The sequence below is a fragment of the Osmia lignaria genome, chromosome 13 (genome assembly GCF_051020975.1).
Source record: "Osmia lignaria lignaria isolate PbOS001 chromosome 13, iyOsmLign1, whole genome shotgun sequence".
NCBI lineage: Eukaryota > Metazoa > Arthropoda > Insecta > Hymenoptera > Megachilidae > Osmia > Osmia lignaria.
The window spans coordinates 5842461-5854557 of NC_135044.1; the positions used below are offsets into that span (position 1 = coordinate 5842461).

At 35.4% G+C, this 12097-nt stretch overlaps 1 protein-coding gene across 4 annotated transcripts in view; it reads right to left on the bottom strand.

Annotated features, from left to right (window-relative positions):
* The window catches only part of LOC117601983 (uncharacterized), a 56773-nt gene that overhangs the window by 9752 nt on the left and 34924 nt on the right, over positions 1 to 12097 (bottom strand). For 3 of the 4 annotated variants that reach the window (XM_076691548.1, XM_076691547.1, XM_076691546.1), the window contains one exon: positions 2099 to 2372. The exons of the other annotated variant lie outside the window; for it this stretch is intronic. The gene's annotated coding sequence lies outside the window, so the exon portion shown is untranslated. The remainder of the gene's footprint in view (positions 1 to 2098; positions 2373 to 12097) is intronic. 4 annotated transcript variants of the gene reach the window in all.

The following is a 12097-nucleotide window of genomic DNA, read 5'->3' on the forward strand; positions in this document are numbered from 1 at the left end:
CGATTATGTTCTAGGAGGAGCATAAAATTTTCGTGGAAATTTTATAGGAACAAGCCATCCATTTGATTTCCATGCGAAATACAGATACACACGTCCATACGGATTTCCGCGAACACGGTAAAGATACAAAGAGTCACATTTCGACGGGCACGAGTGCGAGCAATCTGAACGAATTTGTACGTCGGATACGTCATGTATCGGCAGAAAAATCAATATCCATTTGAAAGTGTATACTTCGTTTTACATGACTACGCGGAGACTCGTTTATACAAACCCTAAAGAGAAAATATTACTCGCCCTGTTTGTTTCCATTTGCATCACATCTAACCCTCGATTTACAAGGTAGATTGCTTCTGCAAAAGTATTCGTGTAAATTGAAACTCGCATCTGTGTTCAGAGTTTAAATCGACAGATGAAAATCTACAATTTTTTAATAAAATAATACGAATTTTTTCGTACAAATTGCAAAATAAATTTCCAACTAAGAGATCTTTGGTGAAAGGAACAGATTAAGTTGTTGCAATAAAAATTTTTAAAGAAGTTCATTAATTCTCTACAACGGGTCGACCACGGGTTATCAAATTCAATCGATAAATAAACGATGTTGCCAGCAACGAAAGGAGAATTTAGATCGTCGTTGTGGTAATAGCGACCGAGCCGGGCTAGCAGTACCGAGGAGGGTAACAATAGTCGGCTATTATGCAGAACCTTCTCGTTTTCTATGCTCCGCTTCTTCACAATATGCTGCCGTCCACGAAACTTAAGCGTGTATGTAAACGATTCCTAATTATCGGTGCGGACGACCTGGCCTATGGTAACAGGAACCTCTTACAGGACTCTCCTTACCTCCAACGAATCGTTGCGAAGCATGCGATAAACGAAACGGGAGTTCCTTGTACCCCGTAACCTTCAGAAAATTGCTCGCTACCGCAAGAGAATAAAGGAAGAATTGTTGAACAATGAAAAAGTGGAAAAAAAGGAAGAGATACAATTTGTTGCTCGAATGGCACATTATTAATTTGAAGAAAAAATCATGAAGAACGTGTTACTTCGTTATCTGAAAAATATCTAAATTTCAGCTATTTTATATTAACATAGATGCTAGCACAAAGTAATAGAGAAGAAAAATAGATACGTATTTTTCATTAAAGAAAAATGATAGCTACTTTTGCATAGATTTAATATAATAGATGAATGAACGTTGTTTTTATCGTATAGCAAGTATTTCTACGTGCTTTTGAACGATAGGGCTATATGAGATGGCTTGGTCACACGCAATATAATGAAATGTAGATATATGGAAAGTGTATTTGGGAGTTTGCTGCTCCCAGCGATTCGTCGTACGCGTTAACTATGCCACGAATATTGCACGGAGAGGCATGGAATTGGTGACTGGAAATTAATCAGGCAAACGTGATAGCTTAAGTTGTGTACACCTGTACGGTGTTACAACTTCAATTATCACCTGGGAATACGGAAATCTTGTAGTTCTTGAAATTAACTTAAACGATAAATTAATTTATGACGCGTCTTAATTCAAGATGTGTATCATTTTCTTGTAAAGTACCGTAAATGAATAGCTCGAATGAAAATGTTATACATTTTAAAATCAAATCAAAAATTGACTAAACATATATGATTTACTTCAACGAAATAATAATCTTAATTTTTATGAACCAGTCCATGAAACGTAATTATAGCTGCATGCTGGTTACATTGCATGCTTGAAAAACATATTTCATTATACTCACGTATGCTCGTTATTTCGGCCGATAAGGAATGATGAAATGTTACTCTTAATTATACGAAATTTAAATAAGAATAATAATGTACTACCCACTTGATAACGAGTTTTGCGGGTTATGTGTGTACTGAAGTAAAGTATGAAATACCAAGATAAGGTATATTAAACATGAAGAATTGCAAGACTGATTAGTCTCCTCTGCTTATTTGTGAATAAATTTCACAGATTTTATAGCAAAGAGTTAAACACCCTACGATCTTTTAGTTCAGCACAGCAGGTATGCAAATACAGCGAGATGTAATTAACACTAATGTGACTCATTTGAATGTGGAGTGACATTTGAGTGACGTTTACCTCTCGAGATGCAGGTCCATCTCCCCTGGAAGCTTATCTCTCGTGGTCAAAATCTGCCCATACAATGATCTACCGGACACGTACAGCATTCCTCATTAACTATTACAGTAGTCTTTCAAAATTTCGCAAATTCTGTCCTTTGAAACGTTGCTTTACATATTTTTCAGGCTGCAGTCCACGGCAATTGAATTAGGACATCGTGCAAAAATTTCATTTCATTTTTTCTTCTCAACCCAAATAAATTGACCACGTCTCTTCAATCTTTTATCGTCTCCTATAAAAGAAAACGAAATCGTTAGTACTTGAGGTTCGAGAATGTCCTATTTCAATCACTCTCTGCGGTTTTCCACGAGGCCGAAAAATTGGGTCGACCTGTCGGTGTCGGTGCCGTGACGGTGTCACGTCAAACAGCAGACATTACACGGTCCATCGAGTACAAATGGAAATTCGGGGATCGAGCGTGGTGGTCGTTGACCATAGAGCAAACAGTTTTCACGTGTAAACAAATCGTCACGCGAATTGTAACCGCGGCTTTATGTCGGTTCGACAATGTAAAAGTCTGATTCGTTTCAAAGTGGGAAAACGACACCTCTGCCAGCGTGATTTTTGCGCATTCCATTCGAAGAAAGAAAAAAATGACAATCGAAATAACAAAATGATTTTTTCTTTAAGTATCTGAAAAATTCATAGAAGATGCAATATTTGCATAATTATTACATTTAAATATAAACATTTCTACGATGGGAATATCGAGGCGTTTACTAGTTTCTTTTCTACAACACAGAGTGTTTCATTTTACGTACTCTTATTTTGCATACGCCATATTTTTTGTCATCTTTCTCGCACTCCATTCGCTACCATTTCGCAGCATCCTTTTTTTCTACTTGTACATTTATTCTCGTATTCCACTCGTATCTGCTCCTTCCCCATTTTTATCTGCTCCCTTTCTTCTCTGTCCGCAAAACTCTTCCGCTTAACGCTACATTTCCGCACGGTTTAGCTTTCTGAACGGCGGCAGCTGAAGCGCTCTTATTTCAAGCAATCGAACCGCGGTATGAAATGCTCGAATAAAAACGACAGAACCACTTGCTAATGCATAAAGACGAGCTATTTATTGGTTTACGACTTTTATCAGTTAATTCAGCCGCTTGAAAACTCATTACAGAAACGATTACCACACTTAATATCCCGTAGGGCGTTTAACAACTTGAATTCGATGCGAATCGTTGAGTATTTTTGTATTTCTATTTATTCAAATTTCTGCTTCATTTTTATATTTCATGATAATATACGAGAGTTCTGTAATAATTGCACTATCTACTGTTCGGTAATACGTCTAAAACTACCTGAAACGAAATTTCAGCTCTGGATTTATAACTTTATAATACTCCTGAGAAACGGATTCGAAAACAATCTGCTTGAGATTAAATATAAACAACAGTGAAAGGTAATCGAGTTTTCAGTTCTCAACGTCTCGTAGGAATTCTTTTTGCGGTCATTTAATTCTCTGGGGAGCGCCAGCTATCCGAACGTTATCCTGTATTTTACATTATTATAATTTACCTTCTGCGGAGGCTAACATATTCGATCTCAATTATTTGGAATACTCGAGATATACTCTCTAATTACAGTAATCATTGTACAAATAACAAACCTAAAGAAACTTCTTTCCCTACTCCATTTTCTATGTTAAAAATATATTTCATTATCGATCCATGTTTCTTTCGTTCGGTATAATAATACTTGTAACATTTTATTCAGCCTTCAATTTTTCAGCAAGACCAATAAAGCTTCCTGAACGAATGAAATTCCTTCGCTGTGACTTCCTTTGGGAGTCGAAATATTGTAGCTCGTCTGCAGGAAGCCGTAGAACGGAAACGACGGGTTCTATTGTGAGGTTTTGGACAGCGCGGTGGTAGTAGATAATTAAAAAGAAATCCGACAGTAACGTGGCAGCCTGCGCAGGGCCAGAAATTTAAAAATATTCCACCGAAATAAACGATACGATCGCAAGTTGGTCGATCCGATGTTTGATTTGACAATGAAGGAAGAAAAATCAAATTGTCCCCTTGTTTCTTCGTTCACGCTTTGTCTATTCGCGTCTTCTCAATAATGGTCAGAATTATTAATATCAGTTACTGCCGCAATGCGCAGAAGTTGAAACTGATCCAAAAGAAGGATTAAGTTAACGATCCTTTCTATCCGTAGTGCTAACTTCAAGTTTAGTAATAGGTGGTTAAAAGAAACTTTCTACGTACATGCAGTACTTTTAAACAAGGCTTAACCTTGTATATACTCTTCCGATCTCTTCAAACTAACGTATTTTGGAAAACAGAAACTTTTATTTACTACTCCTTTATGTTTCTTCGAAGCATTATACAGGAAACAACTGTATTTTTAACAGGTTGAATACTGTGATTGATGCTTCCAGGCAGTTTTATTTCCAAGTCTCAACAGCAGATAAAATTGGAATACTTGAGAAATACTCTTTAATTACAGTGATCATTGTATAAATGAGAAAACTGAAGAAACTTCTTTCCCTATCCCCTTTTCTCTGTTAAAAATATATTTCATCATCGATCCATGTTTCTTTTATTCGTATAATAATACTTGCAACATAATAATATTATAATGTATGGTAAGAATTTGGAATTTTAAATTTGATAATTAACTATCCGTATCTCTAATAAGTCAAATTTCGACTATGTCTGACTATACGTACTGATTTTCACTGTAACGCTCAACATGATTCCTGTTTTATTACATTTACGATGTTTCCCCTCAAAATTGGAATACATTTATAGTACTATAATTTAATAAGAACATTCTGTCGTGCACAGTTAGTTCTAGCAATTAGACAGAAATATATGATAAGTGAATCATGATACGTCGTATCGTGACAAGGTCTCTCGAGAACAGGGATACGAGCCAAGCAAATAAGATACCTTCGTTCCGCCCAATTTCTAGTGTAAACAAATTAGCTTCGCGATGGGTAATGTTGTCAATAATTTTCTCCTACAATATCTAATTACTTTTATTGAATTTGATTAGGAGTTAGTCTCTTTCATTTCATAAGATTTTGGTAGGTCTTTTTTTACTAATCATACTTTATATAAAAACTTTGTTTCTTTAAAAGATTTTGATAGATAAAAAGTTGATCATTCCGATAACGAGACTCGAACGAAAATTTTAATAAAAGAGTTCACTTCACAATTGTTTCCGCTCTATATGTTTGTTACCTACGCTATAAGCTACTTATAGAAACTCCGATACTTTTTCATACTAATTAAGAGAGAATTTCAATCGATGATAATAATGTTCTATTAGGAATACGCAACAGTTAGAATAGTAGAAACTTAAAAAAAATATTTCTTTTTTAATTTGATTTTAACAAATTAGAAAGCAAAGGCAACTTCAATAGAGAGTACGTCAGTAAAACTTTATTGAAAATTTTCATATTCTTTTGTTTTCTTCTCGCTTTCAATTATAAGCTTCCTCGCTGCTCAGAAATATAGCTGTATCACATAAACTGCTTCCAGCAAAGTTAGCCACTGCTTACGGGAATCATTTCCTCACAGTAATAATTACCGTAATTAAATACTTTGCATTTGGCTAATTTCTCTCTACACCGAGCGCGTGGAAAATAAAAAGTACCACTGGAAAATTGGAATTTTATACCACGAGCAGACAAAAAAAAAAATTAATTATTACCCTTCAACATTTTCGTCGAAAACGAAATTTTCAATACATTTTAATATTTAAATATTCCATTCATTAATCCATTAATTCAAATATAAATCTAGCGAATATCTCATGACTCATGGACAACAGTGTAAGTCAATTTACAATGTTGATTCATATAGAATCATAGTCCACGTTTGGTAGTGGGAACAAAGCAAAGATGAAAGTGGAACATAGTGATGTATCTTGTATAGCAAGAAGAAGGAGAAGGAGTTGTAGAGGAAAGGTAAAGCATCCGGTATCCCTGGGGTGGATTTGTCATAGGGAATCCGGTAGAAAAAAGGAACAGAGTGGAAAAACAGTAGAAGGTGGAAGCAAGATGAGAGGATGAGAGGAAGCACGTAGCTTGTTACCACTTGTTTATCCAGCCACGGTGTAGGGTTGTTCTTTACCAACCTTAGAAAACCAGAAGCACCCTCCCTCGTCCTCTCCACCCTCGGCTTCTATCTTTACCCACGAATGCTGGAGACATACTAAACGTACGTTGTACGTGCACTCATTAAGCTTTCTCGAAGCTACTCTATTTCCTCTTCTCGTCTCCCTCCTTCTTTCTCGCTCGTACCGCTCTTTTGTTTCTTTCTCCAGTGTCGATCCACGTATCCATTTGTATCCCTTGTCCCTTTGCCCTCGCGTCGCATCTGGTCCTACGGGTTTCTTCCTTCGTCAGTGTCTCCTCTTCGGTAACTCCATTTCTCCAACTGTTCCTTCCATTCCTCTCGTTACTGCCTCCTTTTTGCCAGCAAATCACGAGACACGGAATCCAGGCACACTCGATTCGTTCCGCGACAGGTATTTTCCGGAGAAGGTCGTTTCAGAAGAAACAAGATAAGTCCGATTCCTCGTAGCGTGTCCCCTTTTGCGAGGAGAATTTTAATCACCTACTAAAAGCTTCTCTATTTTTTATTAAAAATGCATTCGAGTTTCTGGACGCTCGGGTGGCATGCAAGAATGGCAGAGAAAGTGGCGGCGAGAAAGAAACGAGAAAGAAAAAAATATATATACAAGCTACGGTCCGGTTGTAGCAGCAACGGCGACCTATTTTCGTTAGCAGTGCCGGTATACGACACCGCAAAAGTCCACAGTTCACCATGGAAATACAGTGGAACTAACCTAACACGGTTAAATACCAGACGGTGGTCGTTTATAAAATTCTAACCCCGGAATGGTCGTTGCTCGATTCTCGATGCAACGATAAATTCGTAAACTGCAACACCGGGCTCGTTCCGTTTATTAAGCTTTCGAAAGCAACTTCCTTATAATGGTGTTTTCGTGTTACAGTAATTTTTGAACAACCCTCCCTTTGTCTAATTTCGTTTTAATTTAATCTAATTTAATTGCATTACACTGGAGATAAGCGAAAATGTTTAATATATCAAAAATGAAATATTTTCTAGTATTCACATTGGCTTTTACAATTAACTTCGTTCAGATGTTGTATCTGAATATTTATTACACCGTGGTTTTATCATCGATGCATAACTAAATAATCTTTTCACGATGGTACAGGAAAACATCGACGTATTATACGAAACAAATGGGTACTTTTTTTAAATATGCAGATTACAACATTTGTTTAAGAACAATTTTATATGGTTTCGAATTTTGCATTATCGGGAATATGCAAACCACGGTTTATGGAAGTATATGTTGCGAATATGCAAATTATATGTAAAACATATATAAGTGTGTACTATGGATATCAAAGCTGGCACAATTATTATGAAAGAATTGACAGACTATTAACATTTATCGCAGCAAGAATAATGCAATGTTATAAAGAGAAAAGATACCGTCGCCGTTGTAATGAATAGAAAGAGGTCTGGAAGAAAGAAATGTATCTCATAACAGAAGGACAGGTACATTACAATAATTACTAAGCATAACAGAAGATTAATGACTTCAAAAATTACCAGGAAACTTTATAACGGAGGAGACAGAACTGTGTCAGTTTCAGCAGTGAAGTGGCTCTTAAATAAAGCAGCCCTTGAAAGGAAACCGCGTTTACATGCTCTAAATAAATAACGAAACGTTACATTAGGTAAGAGAATACGAAAATTGGACACGAGGAAAGTGAGAAATGTTGTGTGAAGACAGGTTCAAATTCGAAATATATGCAATATACTGCAATATAGCACATGCAATAAAATTATAAAGATAAGAAGAAATTAATTTTACTTGGAAAAATTGTTACTCAAAAATTATAGTAGCCTAATGTAAGTCTAATGTAGCAAATTAAATGTTTTTTGTGATACTCGAAACTGGTACCAGTATTGTTGAAAAAGCAGATTTTCGAGGACAGAAAATTGCATTTAAAGCCGCTGGGATGTTATTTTATAGAACTATTTATTTAGTTAATACAGAAATTAGTCAAGCAATTGAGACGAGTTATATGTGCCATTTAGTTGAAGATAAAAAAAATGGTAGGGAGAAAAGTTGGATTGCACGAGAGGTTCCATTTTTCATGAACTCAATTTTTTGCTTAAATGCAACAATGTAGATGAAGTTCTCTTTTTAAATGAGACCATGCTTTTTGGATAAATGTTCAATAATATTTTATTATTCTAAAAGTCCAAAAAATGGCACTCGTGGCATATCATTCTGTAGCTAAATATTTTATAAAAATAACTGCATAAATATTTAATTGAAATTAATATAAACTGGCTTAAAATAAAGAATCAATCAATTTGCAGCTTGTACTAGATGTAACTAAATAGAAAAAAAAGAATAAACCATGGAAGTGTGTAGTACGCTATTCGAAACAAATTGAAGTTTTAAAAAACCTCTGTACAATAGTTTTCATGCAGAAAGAATTCGTGTGCAATTGGTATCTGATACGCTTCACTATTTTTTATGAAATCAAAATAAAAGAACTACCAATCCTATAGCACAGATATGTAGATGTTAAAAAAAACCGTGTAGGAAAAAAAGCTCACGCTGAAACAATCGATCGATACTTAACTTGTTAATTCCTAATTAAATTTCACAATACGCTGAAAGACTTTCTCTATAGATTTTTGTTAAATTCGAAGAAGTACAAAAGACCTACGATATTCATATTTGATATCGCTGAAATTCGACGGAAGACTTCCATGAACGTAGCATAGCTTTCAATTTATTCCAAAGGCTGGCATTCAAATAAGGTTCGGGTCATAACCCCGTTTCCCGTTTGAATCCTATCTCGGACTTTGATCGAAATCCAGAATACAACGATGTGATTATTTGAATGAGGATGTCCGACATTCCTCGAACTAGTTAAGTTTCCTAATTCGACTAACAAGTAAACTCGAAGGCATTGTGAAAACTACTACTGAATTTTTAAGATGATGCTAATTATTTAATATCATCATTTATCGTTTGCAATCTTATACAACTGACTGGTTTTGGAGAACATCTCTTCTATTTCTACTGGATTTCCAGTATACGTACACTTTCGGAAAACTAACTGTCGCCGGTTAGACCAATTAGCGTTTAGAAATGGTCGCACTCAGCACACTGTTCGCGTCGCATCCGATAACTTGGGGTAGAGACGAACATCAGGGTAGTTTCTCGGAGTAATGTAACACATTGTAGCCTAAACAAACCAAGTCGGAAATCTGACGTAATAGTTTAGTACTAGAACACTTGAACAAGCACTTTGAAATTAAAAGAAATTGAAAATTATAGGAAATAAGATCAATACTAATCATTATTCGATGCCTTCTAAATTGATGATAATGATTTAAAAATTGATATTTCACCGGAAGGAGATTAATTTTTTATGCTGAAACTGTTCGTTCGACAATGTAGGATGAATTACGTCGTCATATCTATACTTTTTCCAATTTCCTGCTGCCAATCAACTGCATTATTTAGAAAATAATGGATTTTAGAAGTTTCATGAAATCCTGCATTTTTCATATAGGATATAATTTCGTACATGCAATTCCGGTCACGGGTTTATGCATACCTGAAACTATTCTTGTAATTTCAAGTGATTAATTTTTTAATATTACACTACAGTTAGTGTATTTTCTTAAATAAATTGAATTTGCCAAGTTCTTATTAGAGACTAATGAATAAGTATCAAGGACTAACAATAAGCAAAGTTTACCCTATGTCAATTTGGTATTTGACAGGATACAAATATTTATGCGACTCGATGCAAGATAGTACGAACGAGAAGAATAAAAGCTAATCCGAGCAATGTTCTACCGCTAATAAACTATTCAAGCGCTCTTGGAGCGGATTCTCGAGCGACGAGAGCCACTAAAGCCATTTCCACGTTACAACGAGCCAGTTGACACGCGTTCAACGTCGCGAAAGTGAATTGGTTATTCATGATTATCTGGTGGCTTTCATGTTACAAAGACGGCTTACACCGATGCCCGGAAAACGCATCGACCAATGCCTTACGAAAGAAAGAACCTCTCAGGATTTTCTCATACTTGTTCGAGTCTGAAAGACGTTCGGATCCTGAATAATCCAGTCGCCAGTCAAAGAGATCCTAAATCCCTTAGTGTTTTGGTATCAACAGATCATACAATAGTTTTATAAACATAAAGTATAATTGAATTTTTCAGATAGTACCATGATTTTTCTTTTAAGCGAAAAAAGTTTATATCGGTCTTAATAAGATGGAACTAAATAAAGTTTGAGTTTTAATTTCATATAAAATACCTCTTAAAATTATTTATGAAACTTCTTTAATAAGCATCAAACTTTCTTACCGTACCCTGTAACTCTTTCTAAACGTCTTGGGTATATTGAATCCACTGTGAGAGATGAAATTAAAAATTCGTGATTATATCTTTTTGCTTTTTAAAGTTATATTAACAGTTATTATGATTCAAAAATTTTTAATGAAAACTGATTTTTATCAACATCGATTCACAAATTTTTTACGGCAAAGAAGAATATAGTAAAAGAGCTGAAATTAAAGTACTCCAGTTTAGAGTTCGAGTAAAGCTACCATAAAGAACGGTGCTCGAAGTGGCAGAGATAGCGGAGAATAAATGTATCCAAGTTATGAAGATAACGGATAATTTAAGGTGGCCAAAGAGGCAGGAAAATAAAATAATTCCTAGTTTCATTCATCCTGATTTTATGATATCAAAAAGAATGATATTTAGATAATACAAAATAAACTTCAAAGCCGCATAAACAATACCTACATATGTTAAGTTCCAAAAATTCATCCATCCTCTTATTCTGCAAAAGTTTATTATAAAGTAACAAAAAAAAATTTCCCAAACACTTTGAATATAATTTTCCAAATAAGAGAACAAGCGTGAAAAAGAAGCTAAAGTAAAATGCAACCCTTTCTGGGGCGCTACAGGGTCAACGGTTTAATAAACGGAGAGTACAAGCAGGAGGATGTACCCGGGCAAGCGAAGTCTGTCCTGTAGGTAGAAAGTTTCAGCCGTATCGGTTAAACAAAACAGAAAGGCTGGACCCGAATGCATGCATCCTTAACAAATTATTCCACCCCCAAGTTCTCGTGGCACGCGCGGCAAACGTCCCTTTCTCGGCAACGTCCTGCATAAATCTACAAGAGAGTAGAACACAACGTACACGACAGACCCCTGTCGCCGCGAATCAATCTTCTCGATGTTCTTCGTCAAAGGGAACAGGGTTCGCAAAGTCTCGTTCTCGAGAAAACATTCTCAATTGGTACACAACTTCTACCCTCTGAAGACTTGCAGCTTTGTTCCGGACAGGTTTATTGGGATTCAATTGTTTTCGAATGATTCCGGGTGACTGCAAACTGATTTTAATTGTACGAAAAAGAAAGTTATGGTAGTTTGATGAAAATTTTCGTATTGGGAAGAAAAGAAACATTAACGCGGTAGGGTTTACCAAAAATTGGTACTACAATTTTAACGTGATTCAATAACTGTAAAGTGTTAAATAAAATTCTGAGTATACTCTAAACCGTACGCACCTAAACCTTAAAAATTTGTATTAGGACGATCATAATTCGTTTTACAACCTAATATCGTGTAAAGAAAATTAATGTTAAGGAACTATTCGCACGTACTCTCGTATACTCCTTTATGACTCTTGTTCGTCAAACGTCATCTTTTCAAAGAGTCAGCTGAAACGTGTAGCGAATGATGATTTCCTGGCTATTACGTTTCGTATCAAGCGAAAGATTGAACGAAAATAATCAAAGTTTCTGGCAGAAGAATATAAAATGTTATCGCTAATTATAATCTTATAATTAATTTTATCCAGTAAATCAATAGGATTCATTGATAAGGTGAAGTCCATTATACAGTA